This window comes from Beta vulgaris, chromosome 4, assembly GCF_026745355.1.
Source record: "Beta vulgaris subsp. vulgaris cultivar EL10 chromosome 4, EL10.2, whole genome shotgun sequence".
Classification (NCBI taxonomy): domain Eukaryota; kingdom Viridiplantae; phylum Streptophyta; class Magnoliopsida; order Caryophyllales; family Amaranthaceae; genus Beta; species Beta vulgaris.
Window position 1 is genome coordinate 45,069,556 of NC_079205.1, and position 12,287 is coordinate 45,081,842.

A 12,287-nucleotide genomic window follows, 5' to 3' on the forward strand; every position below is an offset into this window, starting at 1 on the left:
AACACTTCGGGATTTCGCCCAAGGCAATAGCATATGTGAATGGGGAGTAGCATAGCTTGTTAAGGTAGCTTTCTCCGCGGGACTTTGCACTCCAAGGATTTTGAGAATCATCTCTTCGACCTTCCTGAGGGGCTCATACAATGGATCTGCAGTGACAGCTGAAGGCATGACTCTGGGTATGTTCGGCACAGGAGACTTGCTTCAGACGTCTAGAGCCTGCAGGGATTACTCCGCTGCTTCTTTGGGCGACGGCTCCTTTTAAGATGGTTGATCTTGCAACTTACCCTCATCTTCATCAAATGCGGAGACACACTCATGGGCGGTTTTGCAGATCAAATTAGGATATTTGTCGAATGTTGGTACTCCTTGCTCTGGCATGACATCTTCACCATCTTCATGGATAGGATCTTCCATGTTAAGTTGCTTGGCTATGCTGCCAATGTCGCTCTGACGTTGCTTTCGAGAGTTGGACGCGATGGATGCGTTGGACAGGATCTGGCAACTGGAGTTCGTCAGTCTTTTCTCAAACTAGGAACCTTTCATGGCAATCCTCTCTCTAAGACATTTTTGATGTTATTAATGGCTTTCATGATATGGTCATGGCTTCTTGCCCTGGCACCTCATTGGGTGAATTGGGAGTTGCAGGTGACTTGGTTGCATTAATTTCAAACACGTTGTGTGGCCGATTAATAAAGTATTAGGATTTTTTTTATTTATCAGCCCCAATTGGGCGCCAAATTGTTTAGGGCAAATTTCAGACTAAGGCTTTGCTTGGAGAGGGGGTTGAAAATTAACTTGCGAATAAGAATAAGTTGCATATTAAAAAGTTGTGGAATGTAAATGAGAACACACAACAAGTTTTACGTGGAAACCCTTGGGAAAGGAGGGAAAAACTACATGAGGTTGATATCCTGCCAATTCACTAAGTTACTCGAGTTTGCATAGAAATACAAGTTTTTTAGATAGAGAGAGTAGTCAGTGATGATTTTATTACAAAGTAGCCTGTGAACTTTATTTATACTAAGCATAATAATAACATTGCAGCTTTAGCGATTTTCCCTTAGATGCTGATTGGCTGAGATCATACTTTTGTGAGATGTTTGAGAACATCTTCGCAGTCGGCGGTAAACTTCAACTCCACTTCCTTCTCAATGAGTGCATATTCTCCTAGGAAGTAGGAGTCTTGAACAGCTTCGTCACGTCAACAATCCTTACTTCATTTGAACATCCAATTAAATGTAGCCACTTAATTAGGCAAACTAACACAACTTGACCATACAATATGATGCCACGTCACAATAAACTAACCCCTAATACTATACGCGGCACTCCCATGGCCATAAGCCATGCCCATTTCCAACGCCCCCTTTCTCTATACTTCCGCTGTTGTCTTTCAATTGTTGGTAAGTTTGGTTTGTATTGTTTTAAACTAAAACTTGAAAGTAAGCTAACTTCATTTGTTGTTATCCCACATTAGTGGTGAACAAAGTTGTACCCTAATATCTTTAGAGAAATGTTCCATAACATGTTAGCCATGTTATGGAGGAGATAGTGGACAATTTCGAGTGTGTGTGGATGTGATTTTGGGGCATTTTTGGTATCATTTTTTGTTTGTTGGTTTACTGAGTTGTTACATAAAACTGATGATCACTTGTGACGTTTCATTAACTCTCATTATTTGCTTCCTTAATGTTAATAGTTGTTGATAAACCTTTCCTGAAATCAACGGTTACGTTTTATATTTTCCTCCTATAAAATCCCAAAGTGCTCCTCTTATGATATACAAGATATTACCTATTCGATACTAACCCTTAAAAAAACACAAAACATATCTCTCATTTGTTCAAGCACGATTCCAACTCTATTAACAGGAGTTTGCTGATTCGTGGAGGAGACATTAACCCTCGAGTCGGTGTCTACTTTTCAACTGCATCTGTTGTGAAGGTCTATCGACTTAGGACAATGATTTCAAATTGCTACTAGTTCTAGCATTGATTTGTAGAGTATTAATACACTCAATGTTAACCATCTTTGACAGCTTTATTCCATTCATTTTTTTCGAAATTGATATAAGTATGAACCACTTCTGGAGACAAATGAAGTTTCTAAAGATAAATGCAGTCATGTTGGATTTTATGTAATTCATGTCAGCATATCTTTTTTCATTCAGAACTTTACATAGTATTGGTCATAATAAATATGACAATGGAAATCAAATGATTTAGAATGACAATGGATCCACATTTCAAAACCTAGCTAAGATCATTTTCTACCACTAGATGTTCATTGTCTTGTTTATTTATGACCACTATAAAATATTAATTTTGTAAGAACATTGACGAAATTATAGGCGAAAGCGACGGAGCAGGGTGTTACAATGCGGTGGTGGAAAGAGAAAGAGATAGGGGGGAAGAGAGTAGCTAGTGAGGAAGATTCTTGTAGACACAAAATATTGTCTCCCCCTTAAATACCCAATGATGAAACATAATATCTTCCTAACTTGTGCGGTCCAAGGAAGAGCGATCAAAAAAGCTAAGCCCAAAAGCATTTCGAAAATATAAAGTCTATTTATTGATTCAAAACGATTCAAGGTCATTCTTAAAGTCCAATTGATTATTCTTGATAATTGATTGTAATTTTAGTAATTTAATATTAATTATTCCCGATAATTAATATTTAAAGGATATTTCAAAAAATCAGATCTTTAATCCTAAAGATAGTTGATTTCGGATTTCAAAGGATAGATCTTATCAAAGGATAAAAATGTATCTTAAAACAATAAAAACACAGGCCAGAAAGCAAGTGTGCATGACGCAAAGTGCGCGTCTGGCGCACAGGCTGCGCGTCTGGCGCACAGGCTGCGCGTCTGGCGCACAGGCTGTGCGTCAAGTGCACAATTTTATATAATTCTTTTGATTCGTTTTTTTGTTTCCTTTGTCTAAAAATACCTCGTTTCTTCGAATGACTTTTCACAATGTCTTCCTACGCTTTAGTACTTCGACATTCCCAACAACAATCACTCTAACTCATATTGAAACACATTTAAATACATTCAAACAAATTTAAGCACATTCATACCTTCGAATTTCTTATTTCAACCGTCGCGATTGCTCATCTTGAAGGTCGTTGCATAACACCCAGGTGACAAAGGTATAATTCCTCAGGGCCAATACTAATTTAATTCTTTTTCTTTACTAACAATGTACTTGTCACAATGTAGATCTTTATTATTCATATGCCTGAGTGTATGTTTTAATGCTTTAATCATCTCACATCCCCTCAAAAAAAAAATTCATCTGACATAATTATTATTGTTAATTAAAAACCTAAAAAACTATTCTAATATTAAATTCAGATAATTCGGACAACCTGATAGGTTCCCTATAATTTGATTGTGTCACCACAAATTAGTCTTTTGTTTGTTTAATGAGTCGACATAGATTAATTATTATATCGTATTAACATATTATGTGGTTGTTCAATTTCATAAAATATGACAAGAATCGATATTGAGTAAAGGCCATCAATGCGGAACATGGTTTATGGCCGTGTTCTTATCCTCACCCAAAACTCAATCTATGGTTCATTGACCATTAATGGAGTCATGACATGCGAAATCTACATTGGATAAGTCCCTAAGTTGTCCTTACGATTTTCCACTATCCAATTAGGTTTATGAGTCTTCCTTTAAAGACTTGTTGGCGACTTCAAAACGTGTCCAATAAACCTTTACAATGAGGTAGTAAGATACACGCTTATCTCGTGTAGGAAAATAAAAACACACCTACAATTTGGCAACTATAATGGGGAGGATATTAGAACATTAATTTTTTAAATGAGTGGATGAAACAATACGGTTAATTCTCTTTTTATATCTTTGAATAACATTTTAATTTTGCATATGCATGGTTACTGAAATAAACCGCTATCAGAACAATCTTCCTTGCTTCATTAGCGCATGTTCTATGCGTAAGGCCACCCCTGGGGTTTTTTTTTGTCCTTCCAAAATCGTCTTGAGTGATAGTGTTGAATATTAGTCAAAAGCAAAGTTCTCCAACCATGGCATTGTTCTCTTGTTCTCGACTTGAGAACTTAAGTGCATATTACACGTCGCCATCTTTTTAGCAAAGGTACGAAGCACAAGATAAATCTCTTGTCATGGACCCTTTTCAGCCTTAACCTAAACCTGACCATAGTTGAAACGTAAAGCTGAACTTTAGGTTGACAACTTTTGCATCCATGTTGTATGACATTTGCTTGTAATAGCGAGTTTTGCCTGTTCTTGACTTGTTAAAACATTGATCTGTCTTTCCCCTAAAATCACGTCTAAAACATCACAAAGTGACCAAACTTTCGCACAACAAGAATGTCAGTCTTTAGCGTCCGCAAAAATCAGACGCTAAAATGCGGAATCGGATGCTAAATATATTAGCGTCCACCACCGGACGCTAACGACGTCTACAGACTGACTGAGAAAACCCTTGGTCGCTAATTCTCCAAATAGCGTCCGACAGGCGGACGCTAAAAAAATAGCGTCGGATATGTTGAATTTAGCGACCGCTTCCTACCCAGTCGCTAATTAGCGACCGTTTTGGATTGCTGACGCTAATTAGCGACCGCCAGCAGTCGAAAACGGTCGTTAATTAGCGACTGCTGGCGGTCGCTAATTAGCGACAGTTTTCGTCTGTTGACGCTAATTAGCGTCTGTTGTCGAAGATACGCATTTGCACGCTGGTGGGTGGTGCGCAACCTTTACATCACATGTTATTATCAATTTGGCTATCGTTTAAGACCAAAAAGTCTGTCATTAAGTCGATCATAATGTATTTTTGTCGATTTAGTAATGGTAATGGTCAATTTTGTGTTTTTTTCGTTTGCATTTTTTTTCGAAAACGTTTACTAATCATGATCATACCACCTATTCAAAAAAAAAAAAGCTTTCCCATTATTAATCCATCGTCTTTTCCCAATAAAAGATAAAAATAAGGGTCCCTAGTCCAAATACCTCTAATTCTATCCAATCAACCCAATCTAGATCAATCTATTTACTTTCATCCTCGGCCCATCTAAGCATGAGTCCATGCATTAATACTAGTCCCACTTGCAATATAATTCATGTTAGGCCCAATGTAAGTCTCATCTCAATCATTCAATTCTAGGTCTAATCCTAATCCAATCCCAAACTTAAGCCTATTTAGGCCCAGTTCATACCCTAAGTCTAGTTTACATCTTCATGTAAGCCCTAGTCAATTGTTAGGACTATAAAAGTCAAATCAGCCTAGGCCTAGTTTACAACTCAATGTAAGCACTAGTCAAGTCTTGAGACTATAAAAGGCCAATCATAGGTATAGTGCATCTCTATGTAAGACCTACTTAAATCCAATTCTAGACCCATATAGAACGAAGGCCAAACTTATATCCAATTCTGAACCAATTAATCTTTTGGAATAGACTGCTTGCTCTAATTGTTAGTTCAAAGTCTAGCCACACTTAGGACTAGCCTGCTTATTCTAAACGCAAGTTCAAAGTCTAGTCTTCCTCATTGCATAGCCTACTTACTCTCCCGTAAGTTCAAAGTCTAGTCACATTTAGGTTTAGCCTACTTACTCTAAATGTAAGTTCAATGTCTAGCCTTCCTTATCACCTAGTCTACTTACTCTCTCATAATTTCAAAGTCTAGTATTACTCAAAATCCACATAGGCAATCTTCAGCGAGCCTAGCCTGCCTACTCTCCCGTAAGTTCAAAGTCTATTTATTCCCTATAGTCCACATAGGCAATTATCTTTGAGTCTATTCTGTTTATTCTACCTATAAGTTCACGTATTCAGCGAAGCCCGATCATTATGTCTAGTCTGCTTCCATAATACAATCCAGTCCATGTTTGCATACGCATATAGTTAGGCTCATGCCAACATCACACTAGTCCAATACCATATCCATTTTGAATCATCCATTTCAAAATCATTTCCCATTTTCATTTCCTATTTCCATTTCTCAATTATCATTTCCATTTCCTAATTCGAAATTCATTATTAAAATCTTACAAGTGAGGTCCACTCGATTTTGTTCATGACCGGTCGAGAGATTATAACTTAGGAATGGCTAATGGAGAAACAAAAAGTTGAGCCTACTCTAAAGTTCATCAAGCGCACCATCACTGCCTTCACAATAGAGGTGTGATCATTGCCATATGGTCTACTGTGAACCCTATCTAAAAGAAAATTTAGAAGGTGCAACCTATAAATCTACGACGAATTCCAACAAAATAATGAACATATGACATCTAGTGTTGGATCATATAAATCGATGACACTAATACTTCCTACTACCCCCAATAATTTTATATTATCACAATACTTTTCTACGCTTTAATACTTCGACATCCCTAATAACAAACACTTAAACTCATATTCAAACACGTTTAAGTACATTCAAACACATTCATATCTTCGAATTTCTTATTTCAAGCTTCAAGATTACTCATCGTGAAGATCATTGCATAACACACAGGGGACAAAAGTATAATTATTGAGGGTCAATTCTAATTTAATTCCTTTTTTTGGAACAATTTACTTGTTACAATGTAAAACTTGAAGGAATTAGCGCTCTCTTGTAAATTCTTCTATACATCTTCTCTTTTTATTTATCTTCTTTATTATACATATGCATGAGTGTATATTTTAATGCTTTAATCACCTCACATGATTATTATGGATAATCAAAGACCAAAAAGCTGTTCTAACATTAAATTATGAAATTTGGACAACCTGTTAGTTTCTCTGTAATTTAATTGCATTATAACATGTCATCAAAATTAGTCTTTTTTTGTTTAATGACCAGACATAGATTAACTCTTAATTTGCGACATATTATGCGGTTGTTTAATTGCATAAAATATGATATAAATCGATATTAAGTTGAGATCATCATAGGCAAACGTGGTTCATGATCGTATTCGTACCGTAACCCCCAAACTCAATTTATGGTCCATTGACCATTAATGGGAGTCATGATGGGAAAATCTACATTGCATAAGTCCATAAGTTGTCCTTATGATTATCCAATATTCAACTAGGTTTATGAGTTTTCATTTAAAGATTTGTTGGCGACTTTAAAACTTATTTAATAAAACCTTTGCAATGAGGTAGTCACATACGCACTCAACCTGCGTATGCAAATAAAAAAAGGTTTTTTTTGCTTACAATAATGCAACCTTTTGGCGATTCGCAAATAATAGAGCAACGTTTTGATTATTTCAAAATATAGCGACCTTTATACTCCATTAACTTTGAGTAAGCCAAAATCGGTTATAACCTGAAGAATGGGTAAAATGGAAACGTATCGCCTAATAATTGGTTCCATAAACAAATTTTATAAAAAAAAAATAAAAACAAAAGATATAAAAAAAAAAGATATACCCACCCCCACTGCCACACCCCTCTCTCTCCTCCCCCCACCCACTACCACACCTCTTTCTCCTACCCCAGGCCACCTCAACCACCCTCCGCGCAACCTGAGCTACCTCTTCCCTTATCGTCAGATCCACCGCCACCTTCACCCCACCCATCTTTTCCCCTCCATTCTTCTACTTGAACCACCAACCCAAAATGGGACACGTGTTGTCGGCTTCGTGATGGTTAGTGGGGTTGGGACGGGTTTTCAGTTTAGGGGGAGGTAGGGCTGGAGTCAGGATGGAGGGGTGGAGTGGGTTGTGGCCTTGTAGGTTGGGGATGGTGAGGAGAGAGAACGAGGGGGGTGTTTGTCGTGGCCGGGTAAGGAAGGAGAGAGAGGGAGGTTGTCGTGGTGGGAAAAGGGATGGAGGGGGTTGTCGTGGCTGGGGAAGGGGAGGGAAGGGTGGCAGTGGTTGAGGAAGGGGAAGGAGGGTGGCAGTGGTTAAGAAAGGTTGGGGTGGCAGTGGTGGGAAAAGGGGAGGGATGGGAGTGGCAGTGGTGGGAAGGGGGGGGATGGGTGTGGTAGTGGGTGGGAGGGAGGGATTGGGCTTAGTTAAGTTTTTTTTAAGTATTTAATATTATTAATTAGAATTAAGGGTTTTAATTACAAAATTATCATTTGTTTAGGTTACTGGTCAACTTGACCTACCCAAAATTAATGGGTGCAAAGGTTGCTTTATTGTGGAGTAATCAAAAGGTTGCTCCAATATATGCGAATTGCCAAAAGGTTGCATTATTGTAAGCAAATAATCCAATATAAAACGCCTACAATTCTAAATAGAAATAGTCTATGCTAATTAAAAAAAATTATACAGATTTGGTGAAAATTGATGTAGATTTGGTGAAAAATGATATAAAAGTCAACAAAAATGATATTATTTATTTTATAAATAATATCTATTGTGAAATTATATATAAGGTATATAAAGAGTTAACATATAACAATGAAATAGGAAATATTGTACAAGTTTGCTGAAAAATAACATATGATATTAGTTTGTGTAAGACTAATAATAAGGTAGATCAAGAGTTGAAAAAAATAATAAAATAGGAGAAAATGAGACGGATATGATGAAAAATGACATAGAAGTCAGTTTATGAAACATATCGAAATAATGACATGAAAATGTTTTATAAAGGAAATGAAACAACTCCAAAATGATATGAAACCCACTAATAATAATGACAAGGGACTGTAGGGATGGCAATGGGTCCTGGACCCGACCCAGACCCGCTAGGACCCGACCCATTTATAAGGGTCTGGGTCCAGAAATTCTAGACCCAATGGGTCCGGGTCGGGTCTGGGTCCCGAAGAGCGTGGGTCGGGTCTGGGTCCGGGTCCACATATGCTAGACCCAGACCCGCCCCGCGGACCCATTTACATATTAAATTTTTTTTTTTACCTAAACTCTAAAATTCTATGAGTTGTGATTTTGTGAACTCGTTAGTGTTGTAACTCCACTAAGACATTTAACTTTATAAGTTGTAAAATTTTAATATTTTATCAGTTAATTCTTAAAATTTTATTTAGAGAATGCTTTAACCATGAATACAAGAACCTATATATATTAGGAGGAAAATTTTTAATTACATATATTTAAAAATGTGATGAAAACTTAAAACTAAGAAGGACCCATTTAGGACCCAGTAAGGACCCATGGACCCGCTAGACCCAGCGGGTCTGGGTCTGAAAAATCTAGACCCAACAGGTTTGGGGCGGGTCTGGGTCTGTGAAAAATAAACGGGTCTGGTTCTGGGTCCAGGTGGGCCCGACCCAGACCCGCCCCATTGCCATCCCTACATGGGAGAGTGATGTAATGAGATAAAATAATTACATTAGTTCGTACATTTAAATGTGTTACTTAATAAGTTAGGATATAATATGTTAAAGAGTCTTTCCTTCCAATTTCCCCATTTTCTTTTACTTAATTTTTTTTTTAATGAACCAAGCATTGGAAAGTAACAAATTTCCTTTCACTTCCTTTCTTTTCCTTCCAAATTCTTTCTACCAAATTGTGTAAACTCGTGTCAACCATTTTAAAGAAAGTTAGGGCATGTTTTCTTCGGCATAAAACAGCTGAACTGAACTGAATTGAACTGAATTGAACTGAACTGAATTGAATTGAACTGAATTGAATTGAACTGAATTGAACTGAAATGAACTGAAATGAATAGTGATATGTGAGAGTAAAAGTATTGTCAAGAGCTAAACTGAAATGAATAGTGATATGTGAGAGTAAAAGTATTGTCAAGAGCTGAATTGAATTGAACTGAACTGAATTGAATTGAAATGAACTGAACTGAACTGAATTGAACTGAACTGAATTAAATTGAACTGAACTGAAAATAAGCTGGGGAGAACAGACCCTTAAAGCAACCCACTTTTTGTGTTAGACTCCTTTCATTCGTCATTTTTCTCCCCCTACGAAGTACGAAACATAACCACTAAAATCCCCCCTCGAAAGAAAGGGTAGGCGCTCCTTGGAAAAGTTAGGAAACCCTAGTACCCTACGGCAATTATGGACGGTGACCTGGTAAATCAATGCCAGAACCTCCGGATTAATGAGGCGGAATCAAAAATCATTGACATTGGAGTAGTGGGTGGTGAAGAAGACGTAGAACATGTGAGTCTTTTACTGCTAGGAAAATTGGTGACTGTACGTAGATTTAACGTCGAGGCATTCAAGAGAACCATGACTCTAGTGTGGTCTGTTTCGAACAGGTTAGTTATTCGAATGGTTGGTGCTCATCTTTTTGTTTTTCAATTTTTTCATTGGAGAGATAAGGAGAAGGTATTGGACGGGCGACCTTGGTCCTTTGACAATCAACTTCTTGTGCTTAATGAGATCTCTGGCAATGAACAACCATCAAAGGTAATATTAACTCACTCTCCCTTTTGGGTTCGAATAAAAGACTTGCCTTTCAATTGTCGTTCGAACTCGATTTGTAAGGCCATTGCTTCAACTCTGGGAACTGTTCTGGAGATTGAAAATAATGACTTTAATCTGGACAGTTATAGAAGAGTTAGGGTTAATTTGGATATTACAAAACCTCTGTGTAGATCCCAGAAAATCAAATGTCGGGATGGAAGGGTGATTATGATCTCTTTTGCCTATGAACGTCTCCCATTCTTTTGTTATTTGTGCGGTATTATTGGACATAGTAATAAAGACTGCTGCAATATTTCTGAAGAAGATGAAAACAAGGTTATGGGGTGGAGTAAATCTCTTCAAGCTTCACCTCGCAGGGGTGTGCGGAAGTTTAATGAAGAAGTAGAGGAAGTAAAGGCTAGTCGTAAGATTTTATTTGTGAGTAAGCCCACGGTGTCGGAGCCAAATTTAGAACAGGAAAGGGATAAAGAGCATCATATTAGTACAATGGCTGCTTTACGTGATGATAATAACGCATTACCTGCTCATTCTGAACTCTTTTCATATAATGTGCTGCCAAATCCATTTCTTGAGATGGTGAACAACTACAAGGGTGAGCATTTTGGCAATTCAATTGAAGGGAACCAGGAGGTTGAAAGTGGGGAGGAAATTTGCTTCCCTGGGATTTCATCACCTACTCAACCTCATGATGGGATTGGTCCCATGGGGCATCCTTCAGGAGGTAGAAAATGGAGCAATGATTCGTGTTAAAAAACAAGTTGATTTGGGTTAAACTCTAGACGATCTAGTAGGTCTTGTTTAGTTGTATATAGGAAGTCATACTTTTTAGGAAGTTATTTTTTCCATGTATTTGAAATTCCTAGAAAGTGTAAAATTGTGTTTGGTTGATAATGGGAAGTAGAACTTCCTATGGGAAGCTCTACTTACCTAGGGGGACCTAGGTAAGTAACTTACTCCATTTTGGACCATTTTGGAGGAAGTAGAACTTCCTAGGAAGTGCAAATTCCCATGGTTTTGCCAACCAAACAACTTCATACACTTCTACTTCCTAGGAATTTGCCCTTCCCATGATTTGTTTTGTCAACCAAACAAGACCTTAGTGTTAGTTTCTTCATTTGGTAACATCGTTTGGTCTTTTGTTAAACATAGTAATAATAAAGTTGCTTATAACATAGCCCATTTCCTACGCGAGAAATTGGTCAACGTTGATATGTTGGTTTTATATGCAGAAGACTATGCAAGGGTAATATTTTGTGAGAAATATTGATGACAAAAATGTAGAGATGAGAAAAGTGAAGTTTCATGAGATGGTCAACTGTTATTACATGAACAAATTTCCTTCAGTTTTTTTTCATCTACATTGCAACAGCATGTATTTCATATTTATGCATGAAGTATGTCGGTTACTATGACATACTTTCTTTAATTTCATCTATATGATTTTTCTAGACTCGTTTGTACTAGATCTTTCTGTACATTTCACAACTGAGATTTATTGTACACAATCATCGAGATTTTCTAGCATTAGTAGAAAAAACCTTAATTGATGTGGGAAAATCGGACTTAACTGACCCGAAAATGAAAAGTAAACTCATCTGTTTCACCACTAAATCAATTGTAACTCAATTTGTTGCGGTTAATGGGTTAAAATCAATTGTTCAAATAATTGATCTAGTTTCAACCCATTATTCGGATTAGTTGAAAATAAATTATTTTAAAAAATGGGCCAATACAAACAAAACACAAAAAATATTGAAAAAAAACCAATGTAAACTTACCAATACAAACTTACCAAAGAAACTAATACATCAACAAAATAATAACGAAAATACAAAACTTGAGAATACAATATTTCATCAGGACCCCACTTGCAATATCAAATGAAAAAAACAATGATGGTAGACTTATAAATGTGTCTCCCCATTTGAGTAATAACCTATGATG